Raw genomic sequence first — 19,064 nt, forward strand, 5'->3', positions numbered from 1 at the left:
TCCGCAACAGGAGAGGCCCCAACAGTGAGAGGCCCGCGTACCGAAAAAAAAAAAAAAAAAAAAAACTTAATGAATTCTTAGATTTCATTTCAATTTGGAGCAATAATTTGGACTGGATATATACCTGTGTATATATGCACAGACACGTGCACGCGTGCCCCCACACACAAATACATAACACATACATATAAAATGAGGAGACTGAGAGCTGAGACAGCCGCATAGTTTTAATAGGTTCATACATCTGAGATCCCTCTATTTATTAGTGGCAGAGCAGGAACTAGGTCTCAAATTTTCTGCTTGATGTCTAAATTCTTTCCACGGTTTTAGTCTTCCTAAGGCCTAAGCACAGTGACAGCATAATTCTTTTGGCTACCATGACACGACTATTTGCAAGTGCTAGGTAACTTAGTAAGTTTTCAATAACTTACTAAGTTGATTAATTCTATTCTTCTCTATTCTATTACTTGTTGATTATTGTGGTCACTGGAAACGATACTTGTAGTGAAATAATTTTCTCTCATTGATATCTTACAATGGAAGAAATATTTCTGTATTGTAAACAAAAAGATACTAGGTTATGAAATTCCTATTTTAGATTTAATTCAAATTCTTCATCTGAAAATGATTCATTGAAGTACTTGCACTTATTATAATAATTAAATTGAATTAATCCACAAATATAAAAATTTTCTTTGTACTCTTTTTATCTCCATTTTGCAGATGAGGAAACTGAAGCACGGAGGAGCTATAAAACTTCCCTAAGGCTGCAAAGTTTGCAAGTATCTCAGTTAATACTCAAGCCCAACCCGTCTGACTCTAGAGCTCCCCCTCTTAACCACTGCAGCTTGGAAATTGTTAATGTAAAACTGCTTCATATGATTGTAGTAAATGATCTGTGTGTAAAAGGCACAGTATACAGGACAGGCTTTATGAGTTTGCTCTGCTCATATTCACATTTCTTGGTGCCTTAGAAACATGAAGATTTTTCCACAGTAGTTTCTTGCTTTAAATAAGCTGTACAAAAGCCAAGACTATATATCAGTTCCCATTAATTTCTGAGATCCATCCTCAAAGAGTTTCTGTCCAATTTTATATCAAAATGAATAACCTAATTTCATGAGGAAAGCAAACCGACTGAATGATGAGCATACTACAGGATCAATTCTCAAGGTATCCTTAAGAACGGACTGCTTTGTTTTTTTAATGTCACAACTTGAAAGGGAGGTTGGTGTCCTTCTTTTGAGTATATCTAGGAAAAACTTAATTTAGAAGTCATTGCAGAGACTGAATTCAATGTAATAATCTGGAGGAAAAAATTAACAACAGACTATTTGGATTTTTGCCACTTGAAAAATACTTACATTTATTTAATATTTTAAATAGCTTACATATTTTAGTAGTAAATTAGGGAAAGATCATTTCTACTATAAAAGTAAGCTTTTTTGATTTTAGGTTCATACTGAATAGTGTGCTCTGATTCAATCTGTTTATACTATCAGCTGAATAAAGAAAAGCTAGTCTTCCATGAGAGTTTTTTTAAAATGTTGACAGAGCGAACATAGAAAAGGACTAACTTCATCAATTTTCAAACATCACTTCCCTTAGACGAGACTCTGTGTCCTACAGAAAAAGCGTAAACATTTAGGCATCCAAATGGTCTATCATATGTATTTTCAAAAATGTAATAAATATGTTTTAGAATAAATTATAAAAGAAACATAAATTTTACATTCTTTTCTTTCAAAAAGGAATAAAAGTTGACTAAGGAAATCACACTGTCATTAAACAATGTCTGCATGTACCAACAACTCAGTGATATAAAGTGAGTGATGGATAAACCCCTGTGCTGGCCTCACGCCAGAATGGAAGAGGTGCTGAGGAGGGGACAGCGGTTACTTTGTGATTGACATCCTTTAATAAACTTAAATTCGGTTGAAGGAATCAGGGTCTTCATTCACTGCATGCAATCCTGCAGTGTCAGAGGACCCTCTAAGACTTCTCCCCAGACGGTGAAATTCTCACCCAAAGGCACTGCACTTCGGCAACTTTGCTGTAAGTTAAGAGATCTGGGAAGACAGAACGGGCGGCACAAGAAAATTTCTCCCTCCATGGTTGCAGTTTAGTCTTTCTGTGTGTTTCGATTAGGAGATATTCATTTCGTAAATGATAAACTTTAAAAGTTCAGAAGACAAGTCATCAGTTCATCGTAATAAACGTGAGCTCCTTGCTTTACGGACACGCTGGCCACACTGCTTCTACTCTCACAGCTGCTTACACCTTTCCAGGGGGTTGGTTCCAGTCGCAATTTAACATTCATCTGTGTAACTTTATCTAGAGTGTAATCACCGTCTACACTGCAAGTTCAAGAGCAGTTAGGAAGCACCTCTGTTTTGAATCGCACCATTTGCTTCTCATCACCTGGCTGAATGGCTGGCACGGAGCAGACAGTCTATATGAACCTGAATTACTAGGTAGGTGGATTAAAGGACAGATGCTGCCATCCAGAGTACTTAGTTCACTGTCAGCGTGTGAATGTTTACATGATGACAGCTGCTGTGCAGAGGTGCTTGTCACACGTGCTATTCCTGACATGCTTGTTATTAAGCTCTAGAAAACAGTTAAGAATATGGTCACATTCAACTAACAACACTTTGACACCTCTGATTGAAAAATAAAAAAATTATTCAAACTGTGTCAATCTCAAAAATTGTACGTTTGGCAACAGAATCACAATCTATTATTAATATCTGGCCTTCACCACCATTATCCAGTTATCACAAAGCTACTATGTCCACAGACACTAGCGTCAGCTCAGATAAACAGTGTTATTAGATTTCAACCTTTATAAGATACTAATTCCACTACTGTCCAAAGTTAATAAAACTAATCATGGATCTGATAAAACGCAGACGTCCAAATAAATGGATATGCAGGAACCAAACACAAGGAGGATAAAAATATTAAGTTTAAGGTCACCTGAAAGATACAAAAATGTAGCTAAATTTGAACTTTTTTCTCAGTGCATATGTGTGTATGGCAAGGGAGAGATGCCTGATTTTATCAGTACAATTTGATACTGTGCTATATTGTGAATAGCTACTCTAGTTTGGCTATACAAACATCTTAAGAATTTAATATTTTCCACAGAGGTAGAGTAATAATGATACATTTTAAAGGCCTAATGTTAAACTAAGTCTATTTTATTATTAGATATTATACATTCTTTCTTCTTCCCTCTCTGTCACTTTATAATGGAAGTAAAAAACGAAACACGAATCAACAGACTATTTTTTTGCAAAATTTATGACATTTACTGTAAATGAGAAACAGCTATGAAACTAACAGATAAATTCAGTTTGGTGAAAACTTTACTGAAGTAACACTGAAAATATGCTATTTTTAAAATACGACTAACTACAGTCGAACCACAAAAAACTGAACCTGTTAAACTGATTTTCACACTTAATACTGTTTTCTTATCAACATTAAGCATATAAAATCTTTCATAAAACGACTCCTTGCACTTATTTCATTACAAGTGCATCAATAAGCAACAGACACACAAATTCAAACACTTGGCATTAATTACGTCCTCGATTTTAAAAGCTCTAGGATTTTAATTCAAATACTATGGGTTGGTAAGCTTTACACACACGCACTCACGCGCACACACGCTAAATTAGTGGGAAACTCTTACCACAGGTTTTCTTTTGGCAGCTAGTCCCTCCACAGCTTTCTTGATAGGCCTTCCTCTGTCGAGCGGACAGTAGCGAAATCACAACATGCCTTGGGATGCTCCTGTCTTCAGATGGGAGTTTTCGGCCAATTGCCAGGTGAGAATTTAAACTGAAACTAAATTACCCAAACTTTATTAAATTGTTTCCACACCCACCAACTGATAATGAACAAAGACTCTAAGCTGGAAAATTAAGTGAGTTGAGTTCGATTCACCTCCTTCCAAGGAGTCTGAACATGTTTAAGAAGTAATGCTAGGGCAAAGAAAAAAAAATCTCTTCAGAGAGCAGTTTTAAGCAAACGTCATTTGCTTCCAAAAAAGTTCCCTCAATTATTCTGTAACCCAAGTTAACACACATAAAAATGGTATTTATTCAATGATGTATCTATAGAGTCACAAACTTAAATTCTGTCGAACAGTGACTCTACCTGAAAACTATCTGTAATGTTGGGAAACACTGACAGTATCATCTATAGTTATAAAGTACTTATTCAATCATCAACTACTTGCAGTCCATATCGTAAGAAGTTAAAGTCACATGCCCTGCCTGCAAGCATCATCCTCTGTACTGAGAAGAAAAAATGTCTGGCCCCCACTTCCAACTACGGTACACAAACAACTCGGGCCCTTTTCTGCACCGGCTGAGGCTCCCTTTTCCTGAGTTACTATAGCTAGTCTTTGCAGGGCCTGTCAGTTACACACGCTCTCCAACCGTTATGCTTTCTGATTGGGTTTTTACCGTCTCTGCTGCGATGCCGCTCGAGCACCCGGCACACTGCGCCGCCCCCAGCTGTGGCTGAGGTATATACCCCAGAGTCCCAACGGCATCTCTGCCCAGCTAGAAGTCGGCCCGTTTCAATAACTATTTTTTCCTGACTATTTACAGCTTCAGCAAATACACAATAGAGCAAAGCTAAAATGAGGACAGGAAAGAAAAGGAAAACACAGTCTTATTTTCCTAAAATATTGTGTTTACTACTGATTAAAAATTGTTTCTGAATGTCAACTATAACAGGTCCGAAACTCAGTGCACATAACTAGACAGTCATGCAGGACTCAGATCGTTAACACTGATCATGACGTGTCACCCCATCCGCATTCCAAACCCGTCCTCCTCTCACATGCACATAAGGACACGTGCACACGCACATCTATCCCTCCTACACCCTCTCAGACTCTCCCCATCACTAACCTGACACCGAGGTATTACATACAAGAGAATATAAGGTGAATAATCAACTTATGGTTAAACTAGGAGAAACTGACTTCAGAACAACACAAAGCCTAGAACGTAACGAAACAGCCCCGACCCCAAACAGTTTGATATCCTACAAACAGGCTTACTTCATTCTATCCAATAATTTTAATCCCAAACCCTCAGTAGCAGTAACACTTATGAACTATTCAGAGACGAACGGAGTTCTTTCCTGGGTACTACGAGATACACAGGAAAGGTTAAACTCCTTTCTTGGGTACTACGAGATACACAGGAAAGGTTAAACTCCTTTCTCAAGGACTTTTATAATACACAGCTGGACATGGGGGTCAGGGAGGAGAAAACAGCTCATGAAGACATATGAATGGCTAGACTTGCAAGAAAGAAACAAGCACACAGTGGCAGCTTACATTGTTTGAAGAGACTTGTCACACGGGGGGCTGATCTGGGAAGACTTTGTACCAAGAAGCATTTTTAAAAACAGAAACTATACGACCACTTTATCTGGCCTGATGAAGCCCGCAGAGCAAAACGTAATTAAATATAGACGATGACCAGGGACGTGTTCATGGCCTCGCTCTGGAGAAAGACCGAGGATCGGTTCCTCAGCCAAATGAAATTACAGAACACGCAAGTACTTGAAAAGTCATGCATTCAGGATAAGAGAAGCAATTCTAAATTGGTTCGTGTCACTCATCCTAATGATTCCGATCGTCACGTCAGTAATTTAAGTTTCAGTACAAGAGACACAATTCTGACAAGTTACTATCAGAGTAACAAAATCATGAACCGAAAAGCAGAGAACGCGACTCTCTTGGTGTGAATAACGTTATCGATAACACACCTACACAACAAAGCTAGTTTCACATTCTAGCAATGACGACTTGCCAGTGTGTTTATGTGCTTGCATATAATCTTAAATATATTCAACTAGTCCACTTATAACAGTTTCAACATGTGACACCATCCTTCATTTTAACGAAGAAACAGGCCCAGCAATAAGAGGACATTATTTGCCCAAAGTCACAAAGTTAGTCTGCAGCAAAATCAAGACCCCTTAAGAACAAATGCTTCTTTTATTATAATCAAGGAAAGAAACAGTCTCAGAAGGAAATACAATTTTATTAGGAAGATTTAAACCTTTTAACCTCAATACTAAATCTCAAACATGCACATCATTAGCCCCAGAAAAATGCAAAGAATCAATTCATAAAGTTAGGGGAAGAACAGTGTATGATTAATTTAAACCTGATACTCCCTCTTTATAAGCTTTAAGGCAGGCAATTAGTCTTACATCCAACTCTTAAAGACTCAGAACATGGGTCTAAGGAATATATAAAATTTTATCAAAAGTTTCTATACAAAAGACAATTTGGTAGATTTTTCCCTGGCATCACATCTATCTTTATTTTACCTCCTGGCACGCTATTTATCCAGTTTTTCTTAGGATTGTCTAGCAATTTAAGCACACCACATGGATAGCATTAGAATTTAAAAGCCTTATCTTGACTGCTTGATATAACTCATCCCAACTATATATAAATCGGCAGTAAGAGAAGTTCAGAAAATGTGTAAATGGGAAATATAGAAATAGTCAAAAACTGCTTAGATTTAGTTGTAAGGATAAAAGTTGGCCACTAACTCAATTCAGCTTTGTAAAACACAACACACTTTTTTTTTTTTTTTAGTACAACTGGTATCCAAAGTCAGAGCGCTCATTAGGCAATACCTAAAATCAATCACCAAAACTCTTAGAACAGGTAACGACACCAACAAATTAGTTCCGCCCACCATGACACACTTCCCCTGACCAGAGTCTGGGAGACAGCCAAAGAGCATGAAATACTCTTACCATTTATTATTAAAAACAGAATAAAATATTCTAGAATATAAAATCCAAATCTATCTTATGCTACTTAAGCAAAAAATATGTGCTTAAGGAGTTTTATTTATATTCCATTTGGTCACAAAATAACATCTCAATATATTATATGTATCAATACATACGTGTGTGTACGTATGTCTATATTTATAGTAAAGAGCGGTTGAGTTGTGTCACAACTAAGACCCAAGGCAGCCAAAAAAAAAAATTCATGCAAGTTTATTAGAATGTGTAATTTTTTAAAGTTTTCCTCAGTGTGCTAAGTTTGTGCGTGTGTGTGTGTGTGTGTGTGTGTGCGTGTGTGTCTACTTTTTCACCAAGAGTTGTGACTGGCCTCCTTAAAGCAGTATAGGGTTATCCATGTTTTGGTCTAGCTGTTGAAGTGTTCTCTATAGGGTTAGCATATCAATATGCCGGTACACGTACGAAGAAACAGCTTCTTTTACATCATTCACATTGTTCACAGCAATCCTTGAGAGAACAGGATTTTTTCAACCAACCAAAGAAACATGCCTCATCCTTTTCATAAATTTACCATGTTTATAAGAAAGTCACCTGGGGGTCAAGTTATTTGATTTATCTCTACCTGAGTTTCTCCATCTGAAAAATGAAGCTAACAAGAGCACCTCACCTCACAGGCTTGCTGTGAACATGAGGTAAGTTAACAGCTGTCCACTGGCTGGAGGAATGCTCCAGGCACACATCAGCCTTCAAAGCTGTCACAGCCGTGGTCAGCACCATGGCCACCACCATCACCACCTTTGGAAGCACCTCCAAGGAGTCTCAGTAAGAAAGCAGACTAGGCCACACTCCCAGAGATTCTAATTCAGTATCACACCAAAGTTTGAAAATACTGTATTAAAGAGGAAGCAAATAAATATGCAAAACACTGCTTGTACCGATATGACATTATGAATACAGTATCAAGAAGCAAAATACTTTAAAACAGAAAAGGCTACATACAGCTTTAAAAGTCCAATAATAGTTTTACTTCCTTCTCTAAAACACACATAACCCATCCCCAAAGCCAAGAGTTATTTTCTAATGAGCCAGCTGCTCTGCAGGGTAGACAGGAATGCAGAAGTAAGTAAGGGGTCCTGGGATCAACAAACAGTTAAGGGAGCTTAAATACTTCATTTCTTCTTGGGTACAGAGTAGCAAGCAATTTTAAAAAAGCCTCCTGTGAGTACGGCAGCTATCAAACATTTGCACGCTCACTCGAGGCGGCACTCTCTGCCAGGTACTAAGGGGGACAGAAGCACGGGCTAAGAAACGTTGCTGGAATCTCAGCAGGAAAACCACCCCTCATCACGGAAGCCCTGCTCCAGCTCTTGAGTGGTACGTGCTCGGGGCTCAGAGAAGGGGTTTTAATTAGGGTTGATGGGGAAGGCTTCACAGAAAAGATCTCTGCTAGACCTTATAACAAGCAAGATTTTTATAGGTAGAGATAAACTCCATTTCAGGTCGAAGAAGTGTGAGCAGGAAGCAGAAACTTGGAAAAGTACCGCTATCCCAGGAGAGCACACGGACCGCAAAGCCCCTACACGGCATCCCGCAAAGACTGATCATCGATCTCACTTTGTCTGCTCAGAAACCCAATCAGTCCTTCAGAAAGCTTGTATTGGCAATGGTGTGCGTAACGGGGTATGTTATGACAGTCCAACCCTGGTTTTGAAAAGGGACAGAGACAGGCATCGAAGGGATTGTTCTAATCCATCAATCGACGGTGAGGAACAAAACAGGTACCAAAGATGAGTTCAGTTTTAAGTCGGGTTTTTCCAGCAACTCTCTGTTCCGCCCTGTCAGCTCAGGATGAAGGACATGGTAGACAGCAGAAGCCATCGAAAGCGGACTTGGGGTGGTCTCAGAGTCCGGCGGTGAGGACTGCCCTGCCACAGCAAAGGCAGACAGCAGCTTCAGCAAAGACTTGGAAGTCTGCTCCAGTTGGCCAAAGCCAAACGCTCACAGCTGCTTTTTCTTGATGACACTTCTAAAGGCCTTGAGGGTGTGACCGACGAAGAAAGAAAAGGCACAACGGTTTAAGACACGGAATGCCTAAAAATGTCGATCATCTGGTCTAAAGATTATGTCCCCTATATTTAGTAGGGCATACAAATGCATTTTAATATGCAGTTTATGACATAGTCACAAATTCAGCCTGCCCAACAAAAAAGGATCAAAATAAAACTCTGCTTTATTCAGTGCAAATAAACATATCAAGTACTTGTGAACAAACCTCAATAATAAACAAAGCTCATTTACTTCATTGGAAGTGAGAATTTGTGCTTTGTTAGACTGGACTCACCTTTAAATTTCAAATCATTCCTGAACACAAGGAAAATGTAAGTCATATTTGATTCTCATGTAAACCCTGCCTCACCCCACCCTCCGCCCCCTGGACTTTTTTGGAAAGTCGTTCATAGGCAATGTTCATAGACATCCGTGATGTCACATGTTTGGATCTTCTCAGTCAAGCGGGTCACGTCACTGAGACAGCTCCTTAAATCAAAGGCCGTGCTTTTCTGGGTTTTGTCAAAACTCAATGGCACTAGGGGGCCTCCCTGGTGGCGCAGCGGTTAAGAATCCGCCTGCCAGCGCAGGGGACACGGGTTCGAGCCCTGGCAATTAGGAAACTGACAAGTGCCCAGCTGTATTTAAATACTTTTAGAAAATTGTAAAATTATTTTTTACCTATCCCTGGCTTTTAAAGAAAAGTGCTATATATATTTTTCTATATTTTCCTAATTGCCTGCTATGACTGTGTATTATGTGTGTCACTGAGAGGAGAGGATTTAAAACATCGGAATGTACCACACAATTTGACATCTTCCTGATCACTGATATAAAAGTTAAATAATGCTTTCAATAGAGTAATGCTTTCAAGGGCCCATGACCCACTCAGACTGCTCTTGCCTTACACGCTGAGTTTTCTCTGACATCAACTGTGTCTTGTTTCTGCTGTACTTTGCTGCGAACTGGTTAAGAGAGAACCACTAAAAACAAAAACAAAAAAGGAGAGAACGAGAGAGGAGCCCCGACGCCCGTCTACATAGCTCACTGGCTCCCTGTCCCCCACACCTCCAGCCTGCGCCTGATTTTCCGTTAAGCACATTCAGACAGCTGAGCTGCAAGAAGCGTGCTCTGAAGCACAGACAAATTATTCTGGTGACAGTGAATCTCTTTTTGAACTTAAACTAAAAATCAAACCTAGATAGCTTTGTACTTTTTATTTAAAAAAAATTCCTCATTTCCTCTTTCCTTTTTTTCTTTCTTTCCTTCCTTCTCTTGGCACTTACTTTACCTAGAAATAATTCTGATCTTTTATCTTTGTATTGTGATTGCAGACCTCTATAAAGCAGAGGCTGTAAAATGGAGGCCTGAGAGCTAAATATAGTCTACCGTCACATTTTTCCCTGTAGTGATGGTTTTAAAAAACATTTGAGGCTTTTCCTGGTGGCGCAGTGGTTAAGAATCTGTCTGTCAATGCAAGGGACATGGGTTCGAGCCCTGGTCCGGGAAGGTCCCACATGCCGCGAAGCAACTAAGCTCGTGCGCCACAACTACTGAGCCTGCGCTCTAGAGCCCGTGAACCACAACTACTGAAGCCCACGCGCCTATAGCCCATGCTCCGCAACAAGAGAAGCCACTGCAGTGAGAAGCCCGCGTGCCGCAATGAAGACCCAACGCAGCAAAAAATAAAATAAATAAAAATAAAAAACATTTGAATTAGTTACCAACTAATTTACATAGAAATCTGTATTTCAGGATACTTTTGAAAATTTGGAAAATGTGGGAACACTCAGCCCGAACACTCGCATGGCCACAATCAGGTGGAACAGAGTACTAGCCGCTCCCCACCCCACACTTAGAGGAGCATAAACTCCCGAGAAGCCCAGGCCCCAGATCATTTCCCTAAATGCTCTAATTCTTCCTGTCAAAGCTCTTACAGGTATTTGCCTATACAACCCGGATACAACAGACTGACAGAAGCCGTAAGTACACAAAAAAATACTGCTGGCTAAGAAAATAAAGCAGCTCATAAGGCATTCAGGCAAGCATGCTTTTAAAACTTTTCCCTTCTGAATCTTCTAATTTAACTAGGAGCCTATTTCTAGAACCAATGAGCCAACCATAAATTCTGATCATTACAAAGGAAAAAGTGTTTCTTACTAAAATGCTATCTGAAACAAAATGGTTTAAATCTCAGTTTCAATCAACCAATCAGGAATAATAAAATCCTAAATATTCAGTCACCTTTCAAATCTGATGTTGATTAATAAGTGGTGTGAACCAAGTAATATGCACTATATGGGTCCACATCATGTACGTACAGAACTGCTTACATGCTTCACCATATAAATAAGACGTAAAATTCTCTTTTAAACTAAGTTCTCCCTAGATTACTTAATGGAATCCAACAAACAATAACAGGAATTAGCCCAATACACAAGTTATTTTTAAGGAGCAGTGCTTTCTCAATTACGTTCTGTGTCACAGTCACTCCCTGGCATGGAGTGCAGGTCACTCAGAGGATTCTGGAAGCGACCTACAGACAGGACGGCGACAGGACTAGTGCTCCGGTCCCGTCAAACCCCCAGGCCTGGTCTAACCTCCCGCAGTTCAGAGCTGCCCCTCTCCCTCCAGCTCAGCTGCTGGTCCCATCATCTCCAGCCCGGTCTACAGCAGCAGCTTCTAACGACAGGCTTCTACTTGCACTGAGGTCAGACTCAATGGTTTTCAAACGAAAACCTAATCAGGTCAGCCCTCTGCTTACCACCTTTCCACGCCTTCCAATATCCTTTAGGAAAAAGGCCAAAATCCTGAGCAAGGTCGCATAATCTGCTTCCTGGACTCCTCCCCACCTTCACCTCTCCTCTTCCTGATGCTCAGCCACGCTGGAGTCCTCTTGGTTCCTCCTCTTGCTTTTGCAGAGGCGGCTTCTGCTGCCTGCAGCGTCCTCTGACTCCTGCTGCTGCCTCGCAACCTCAGCCTAGAGGTTACCCGCCTTGTCCTTCCCTGACTCGCCCGGCAGCGCTGCCCACCAGTCCGGGCCGGGTTAGGTCTGCCTGCTACATACTCTCCTATCACCTTGGGACTTACTTTCTCCCTTAATGCTCATCTGAGTTGTAGTTACTTTGGTCCTTTCCAAAGTTGCTGGTTTCACGAGGACACAGACCTTAACTTCTTATTTACTGTCTTATGATGTCATTTAACAGAATGCCTGGCACACAATAAGAGCATTTAGTAAATATGTGTTGAATAAATGCATCTCACTAAACTGAAGTTGAAAAGGTGGCACAGTACAGTAGACAGTACACATATCTGGACGTCCTGAAGACCTGGTATGTAATCCCAGATCTACTGCTTACTGCGTCACTAAGTCTCAAACCCTCAGATTCTTTACCTCAGTAAGAGCAGTGTCCAACGCCCTCTCTGTCTTCCTTAAGTAGTTGTGGGGAGGGAAAAAAGAAATAGTCTGTTTTTGAAATTCTACGATGCATGTATTTTTCACTTTAACACTTTTCAAATCAAGAGGAGTCTTAGAGTAGACATCAGAAGAAACTTGCCAGTCGTTACACATGTTATAACACCTTGTCACTGCCTATCCCTGTGTGAACTTGGACATGATTAAGAATATACCTTTTATCTATCACCTCAATTATCTGCATTGATAGAACCACATACAGTTGAGTTTTAACTTAATGTTAAATCCCTAATTACCTCTTAAATGTCTTGATAAAGATAGCTATAATGCAGCACTGAAATAAAAAGTTATTGTACATGCAGAGCTGCCTGTAACATGTGGCTAATTTATGTTTAGTGAAGATTTACTAAGTGATAATTCTGAGCAGGTACCAAATACCTGTCTGTGAAGTTCTCCTGGATGACTTTCAAGAGAAGTTACTTAACTTCTAGTGATATGTAATATACCTAGTTAAAAAAAAAAAAAAAAAAAAAACAAATCTACAAGCTTAATTAAATAGGAAATGGAAGCGAAACCAAAGTAATTCCTGGATGTGCCTCAGAATTATGCTATCAACCTGAAAAGTGCTCGAGGTCAACAGCAGCACCCCTACGGCTGAAAGAAATTCAGAATAATCCTTAGATAGAATGCTCCTCCCCTCCAAAATAAGTGCTTGATTTTTTCCAAAAAGAGAGTAAAAAATGCACTAAAATCAAAGGATATGTCTTACAATCATCATCTCTCAGAATCAAGAAAACAGAGTAATATGCATGAACATGCTCTGCAAATTAAGTGCCACAAATAGGTAATTCTAAAGGTACCCATTGTGTGCTGTGTACAAAAAGCAGTGTTTTCCATAAAACTTAAAAGCTTCTCCCATAAGTCACTTACAAAGTCAATGTTTAAAAATAAGGTGAACAAGATTCCAATGTTACTGATTTTTTTAGAAGAAATGAAACGTTCCCTCTAACTTTCAAAAGACAAACACACTTGACAAAACTAAGTCCACTTCTTTTGCCCTGTTCACACTTGCAGCACTTTCCATGTAATCCATAACCCTATCATATGTTCAATTCTTTAAAATATTCTCCTGGGAAACCTATTCTAACGTCTAATCGTTATTACTGTCCAAAAGTTCTTCCTTATATCTATCTCCATTCTTCCAATTGTCTATTATATTTAGTATAATATTTTATTTGGTTTTATCTTTGTAGATACTGTTTAAAGCCAAATCAATATCCTCTTCAACCTGATCCTGAAGAGCAAAGCAGGACTTGTGCCTTCACTTATTTTTTTATAAGCAGCACTGATTTTCTATGACTTTCTTACCTGGTGACCAAAAGTTTGTAATGACAACATGACAGGTTGGTGGCACTGGTGACTCTCAAGTCTAGAACAAACAGCCGACTCAAACGGAATCAACCTTTGATTGTTAGCACCATGGCTGTTAATCAACCAAAGTAGCCGGTATTCACATCCTCCATATAAACGGCCAGTGGAAAATGACGTATCTCTTCAGACTTCCTCCTCTGATTCGGTGTGGTAAGCCCTACAGCAAGGGACTTGTCAATCAGATCATAAACAAATTCTGGTGACCTGAAAAGACGGCGTGGGAAAGTCACACAACTTCTCTGCAAACTGGAAGGCGGATGGAATGCAGAACGATGGCAAACGGAAACAGCCGATTTAACACTTCGACCAACCAGCAGCCCCCGACACTGTGAACAGTCTGTATAGAACAGTTACAAAGAACTTCTGCACGAGGTAGATGCTTAAATTAGAGCTATCAATTAGATGACTACTGTAAACTTTATTCAGATTAGAACTAGCAAAATACCTTGATAACGGAGAAGACTTTAGATGAATTATCACTTGTCATTTAAAAATCATACTTCCAGGGCTTCCCTGGTGGCGCAGCGGTTGAGAGTCCGCCTGCCGATGCAGGGGACGCAGGTTCGTGCCCCGGTCCGGGAAGATCCCACGTGCCGCGGAGCGGCTGGGCCCGTGAGCCGTGGCCGCTGGGCCTGCGCGTCCGGAGCCTGTGCTCCGCAACGGGAGAGGCCACGGCAGTGAGAGGCCCGCGTACCGCAAAAAAGAAAAAAAGAAAGAAAAAGAAAAAGACACACATCCTTCCAAGTACTCTCATCACAAATACAAATATAAGTCAAACATGCAGGACAGGGGAAAAGGACGGGATGGGAGGCGCTGACGCTCCAGCACGGCGCCGCACAGCCGTCTCATTTAACTGTGGGATTATCCTGCACGGTTGACACTACCGAGAAAATGGCTGCGAACAGCTCTTACGTGATTGTCGGGTGGAGCCAGCACACGCCGCTCACGTGCCCGGTGACGCCAGCTTGTGACACGTGGCGACAAGGACCGCCCACGTCCGTGAAAGGCTCAACTCGCGTGCGGTAGTCCAGGTTCCCAAGGAGGGCTGCGACCGCACAGGCCGCCCCATCCGGCAGTGGAACGCTCCCCCCGCCGCCCCCCTTGACCTGAGCTGGCCTCGCGACCTCTTCTGGCCAACGGAACGCGCAGGAATGGCTCCGGGTCGCTCCAGAATCCGGGCCTTCGCCTTCCAGGGCCCTCTTCCCTGAAAGCCAGCTAACCAACTGGGAGCAGCCCGAGGAGCCCCCCCCGCCCCAGAGAAGCCGCCCCCGCTGCAACCTGCGTCCCGGCCGGCCTTCGAGCACGGCGACCACGACCCCGAGAGGCAGAAGGCTCGGCCAGGCAGCCCTCAAGGGCGTGAGGGGTGAGCAGTCACTGTCGCGTTAAGCCAGAGCCTCAGGGGAGTTTGCTACGCAGCAACTGATCAGTGAAATGCGCTCTGTCCTCTCAGAAACGCGCTTCAGCGATACAGCGGAAGCACGTGGAAGGCAAGTGAAACCCCCAAACATTTGGTTTCTGGAACTAGTGAAGTAGATTGTGAAACACCACAGTGAAGCCTCAGTTTTAAGAATTACTAAGGATCACACTTAATTTAGATCAAAAAACCCCAACATGGTTCAGCACTTAAAATCACAGTGTGTGAATATCACAATGACTATTTATGAATAAAGTTAATATTGACTGAATCTCCAAGTCCTAAAATAAGCAGATAAGAAGGTACCGCTTGAAGTTTGAAAAAGGCAAATAGGTAACACGGCAAAGTTTGGTTATATCAAAATACAGCATCTAAATCAGATTTATTGGCCTACACGTTATGGATTATTGTCATATGAAGAAGAGCACACAATAAAATATATAACACTGAATTATGCTAAACGTATTTTATCTTACTTAAAAACTTATTCAAGGATAAACATTTTATTGGTGAAGTATCAGTACACTACAGAAGCAGCAAAGTATCAACTAATAAATATTTCCAGTTGATGGAAGTTTAGATTACAGTCTAATATCTTACTTTAAATTTCTGTCACATAAATGTAAAAAAAGTATTATTACATCATGAAATGTGCTGAATACACACAAGTTTGAAGAAATATTTTTAGATAATCTCGTAAGATATCCAGATACTAATTTATTACCAAAAATAAGTATGCAGTTGATTTATGAAAGATAACCACCATCTCCAGTGGTGTCACCGACCAAGAGATTATCGGGCTGGGAGAAATTGCTTTGATCCAATAAAACATTGAGTCTCTTATGACTTAAATGGCAGAGAAAATAATCTGGCATAATTCCTACTTTGGCGCTGTAGTAAAAGGTAGAAAAATGGAACTTCACATAAATATTTAATATTATCTTCATAATTCTTAGAAAATAAAAAATTCTCAAACGGCATGTAAAGAATTAAAACTCTGACAATGTCACAGTCATAGAGAAAAGGTTTCTGAAAAACTAGAAGAAATGCAATGATTTACTCAATTTTAAAATTCAACTTTGTCTTGAGGCAGACACTATGAAAGATACTAAAGCCAAAAAGAAGAACGTGTTTCGCTAAAGAAAATTCCCCAGGCAACTTCACCTAGGGTAGAGGCTGACAATGTGTAGCTACGACAATGCATAACTCCTCTGCACCTTTCTAGCCGCTACTAGAGAATATACATTTAAGACAGATCCCTCCCTTTCTCTGGTGACCCCAGTTATGCAGCTAACACTGAGGCCGAAACCATGCCCGAGCCCTCGCACATTCACACAAAGTTACTCTTTGGCTGTAAAGGATCCTTTTAAAAGAGAGAAAGTGAATAATGGGGGAGAAAGGAACTGGGGAGAAAGAAAAAGCCGCTTTTGTGCCATATGAATTATTTATTCAGTCAAGCAATGAACTCACTATTTCTACTGCTAACAATCCATCAGGGAACTCTAAATAGTGAACTCAAAGACTAACAAAGTTTAAAAACTATCACTATTCAGTAAACTTCTGTTTTTTCTACTTGAAAACACTTTTAACACTGTAAATTATATTTTTCTAGTTTATAAATTTTATAAATCAGGCCAAAAGTGTCAATTTTAAAACAGATCAGTAAATCAGCTAATAATTTTCATCACGGGATATTAGAAATCAAACTATTTTTTGTCATTCTTAATTGAGGAAGCTAATTACAAAATGCTCATTTATCAATCTTTTAATTTTTATCATTATTTGTGTCCATTTAATAATTAAATGTCTTAAACTGGTTCAAGAAAACCTTTCTCCACTGGTGACAGTGCCATCGAGATTGATTTTACAGAAGAAGTCTCGGCTCGGCAGTCCTGGCTCTTGATGAGCGCAGCCAGGCTACGGGTCAGCTTCTCTCACAACCAGTGAAGACGTCTGGCTGCCTAAATTATTAACAGAGCTTAAGTCTTCTTTGAATATAGGCAGAGTTAAGGTAGCTGCTTCTTGGAAAGAGAAATCACCAGGCTTATTCTATGCCCAGGTCCCCTGTTCCTACATATTTGAGATCACACACAACTTTTGCCCCCTTTCTCATCACAGAATGAATAATTTACTCTAAAAATATGAAAATAGTTTGCCTTTGTGTGAATATCTGAATCTTTAACAAATTCTCTCTTTTTTCTTTGGCTTCGACTGAGTCATTTTGTAACCTACAACCTACACAGCACACAACTTCCTTTGAAAAATTATGTACATGCCTCCTTATACTTTCATTCTCTACTTAAAATTATTTGAAAATCCTTCTGTCTCTAGAGGAGTTGTCTACATTATGTAATTAGACCGGATCCGATTTTCCTTCTCCCGCTAAACCACCTGAAGAGTGAACCACACGTCTTGCTCCTTCGGCCTGGTGCCCTCCCTCCTCCAGGTACATCTGACTCTCCCTACTCCTGCCTTCCTTCCAGACAGATCACCTGGTCAGATGCCAGCACTCGTCCTCCGTGTTCAAACCCGTTTTGTAATAGAATGAGAATTAGAGCTGGGAGAGCACTTAGAGTTCATCACAGTTTATGGTGAGGAAACTGAGGCCCACACAGCTCAGGTAACTAACCCAGACAGCTACATTAGTACGTGGCAGGACAGAGACTAGAAACCACGCTTCCAAGACACCACCTGGTGCTCTGTGCTACGTGTCCTCACCAGCCTCTCAAGAGGATTCCGGAACTCATACTGGAGAGTATAAAGTGATGAAGCCTTTTGCAAAGAGCATTAGCAATATGTATTAGGAGGCTTAAAAGGGTTTGCCCAATAATTTCACTCTTGGGACTCTATCCGAGGATAAACTGTCAAACCAACTTTATATACAAATATTCATGTCAGGTACTTATAATAAAGAAAACAATTTTCATAACATATGTCCAATAAGAGGAGACGGTATATCCACTAAAAGACCTATAATGGAGTAATCTGAATTGTTTATGGAAGTTTTATAAACTTTATAAAAGGCGCTTTCCTATGTTAAGTGGTATATGCGTGTGGAGGGGACAAGTTAAAAAACTCATGAATGTTTTCAAAATGAACCCTCAGCTCTTCACTGAGTGAGATTCTATTACATTAAGACTGACAGAAATGAGAGAAGAATATTATTTTAATAAGAGGTGGTTATGGGGGGGAGGGGAGGGGAGGGAGCACGAGATCTTCCTCTAAGAAGTACATTTGTTTTTTTAAAATTGGCATTTCACAATTCATTTTCTTTCTCTAGCACTTTATAAGGAATAAAAACCTGCCCTCATAATCACTTCAGAGTAGAAATAAAATGAGTTTCCTAAACCCTGACTAAAACCTCAAAAACTTCCTTATCTAAAGCTGAACTGCATTTTACTTAGAACTGGAATACCCTCCAAGTGTTTTGAGAATTTTTAAGGTTCTCTTTTAAAGCACCAAATCTCACTTATCAAAGCTTCAAACAATCCTCAGTAGTTAGAGGCCTTTCAAAAATCACACTCTGAAAATTCTGTAAATATTGTCTAATCTTAACTCCAAGGAAAGGGCTGAATGAGCAAAAGTACAGTGTTAGGGTAGAAAAATATTCTGTGCATCTATTAAATGGGCAGTGCAGAAAAATGTGCAAAGAATATTCACATTATTTAAGACTCAAAGATCTGATAACAGATTTATTTATTCTGTAACCTATACTGAAAGAAAGACCTGATAATTGACATCATTAAACATGTATGGTTATACCTGAAAGACAGAAAATAGGACTTATGTATAAGTTGACAAGATTTATTAAGTTCCTTTTACACAATAAAGAATAACCAGACTAAAAGACAGTGAAAAAGTTTATCTTTTCTCTGACAGGATTTTTTCTATGTTAGTTACTATTTCACGCCTCTCTTCAACAAGTGTTCTGTCCTTGACTAATCACGACATAACAGA

At 40.0% G+C, this 19,064-nt stretch overlaps 1 protein-coding gene across 11 annotated transcripts in view; it reads right to left on the reverse strand.

The window, feature by feature from the left end:
* Positions 1-19,064, reverse strand: part of ZEB1 (zinc finger E-box binding homeobox 1) — a 203,587-nt gene that overhangs the window by 156,987 nt on the left and 27,536 nt on the right. Inside the window, exon 2 of one of the 11 annotated variants that reach the window (XM_067030538.1) lies at positions 3,701-3,855. The exons of the other annotated variants lie outside the window; for them this stretch is intronic. The gene's annotated coding sequence lies outside the window, so the exon portion shown is untranslated. The remainder of the gene's footprint in view (positions 1-3,700; positions 3,856-19,064) is intronic. 11 annotated transcript variants of the gene reach the window in all.

This window comes from Kogia breviceps, chromosome 3 (genome assembly GCF_026419965.1).
Source record: "Kogia breviceps isolate mKogBre1 chromosome 3, mKogBre1 haplotype 1, whole genome shotgun sequence".
Classification (NCBI taxonomy): domain Eukaryota; kingdom Metazoa; phylum Chordata; class Mammalia; order Artiodactyla; family Physeteridae; genus Kogia; species Kogia breviceps.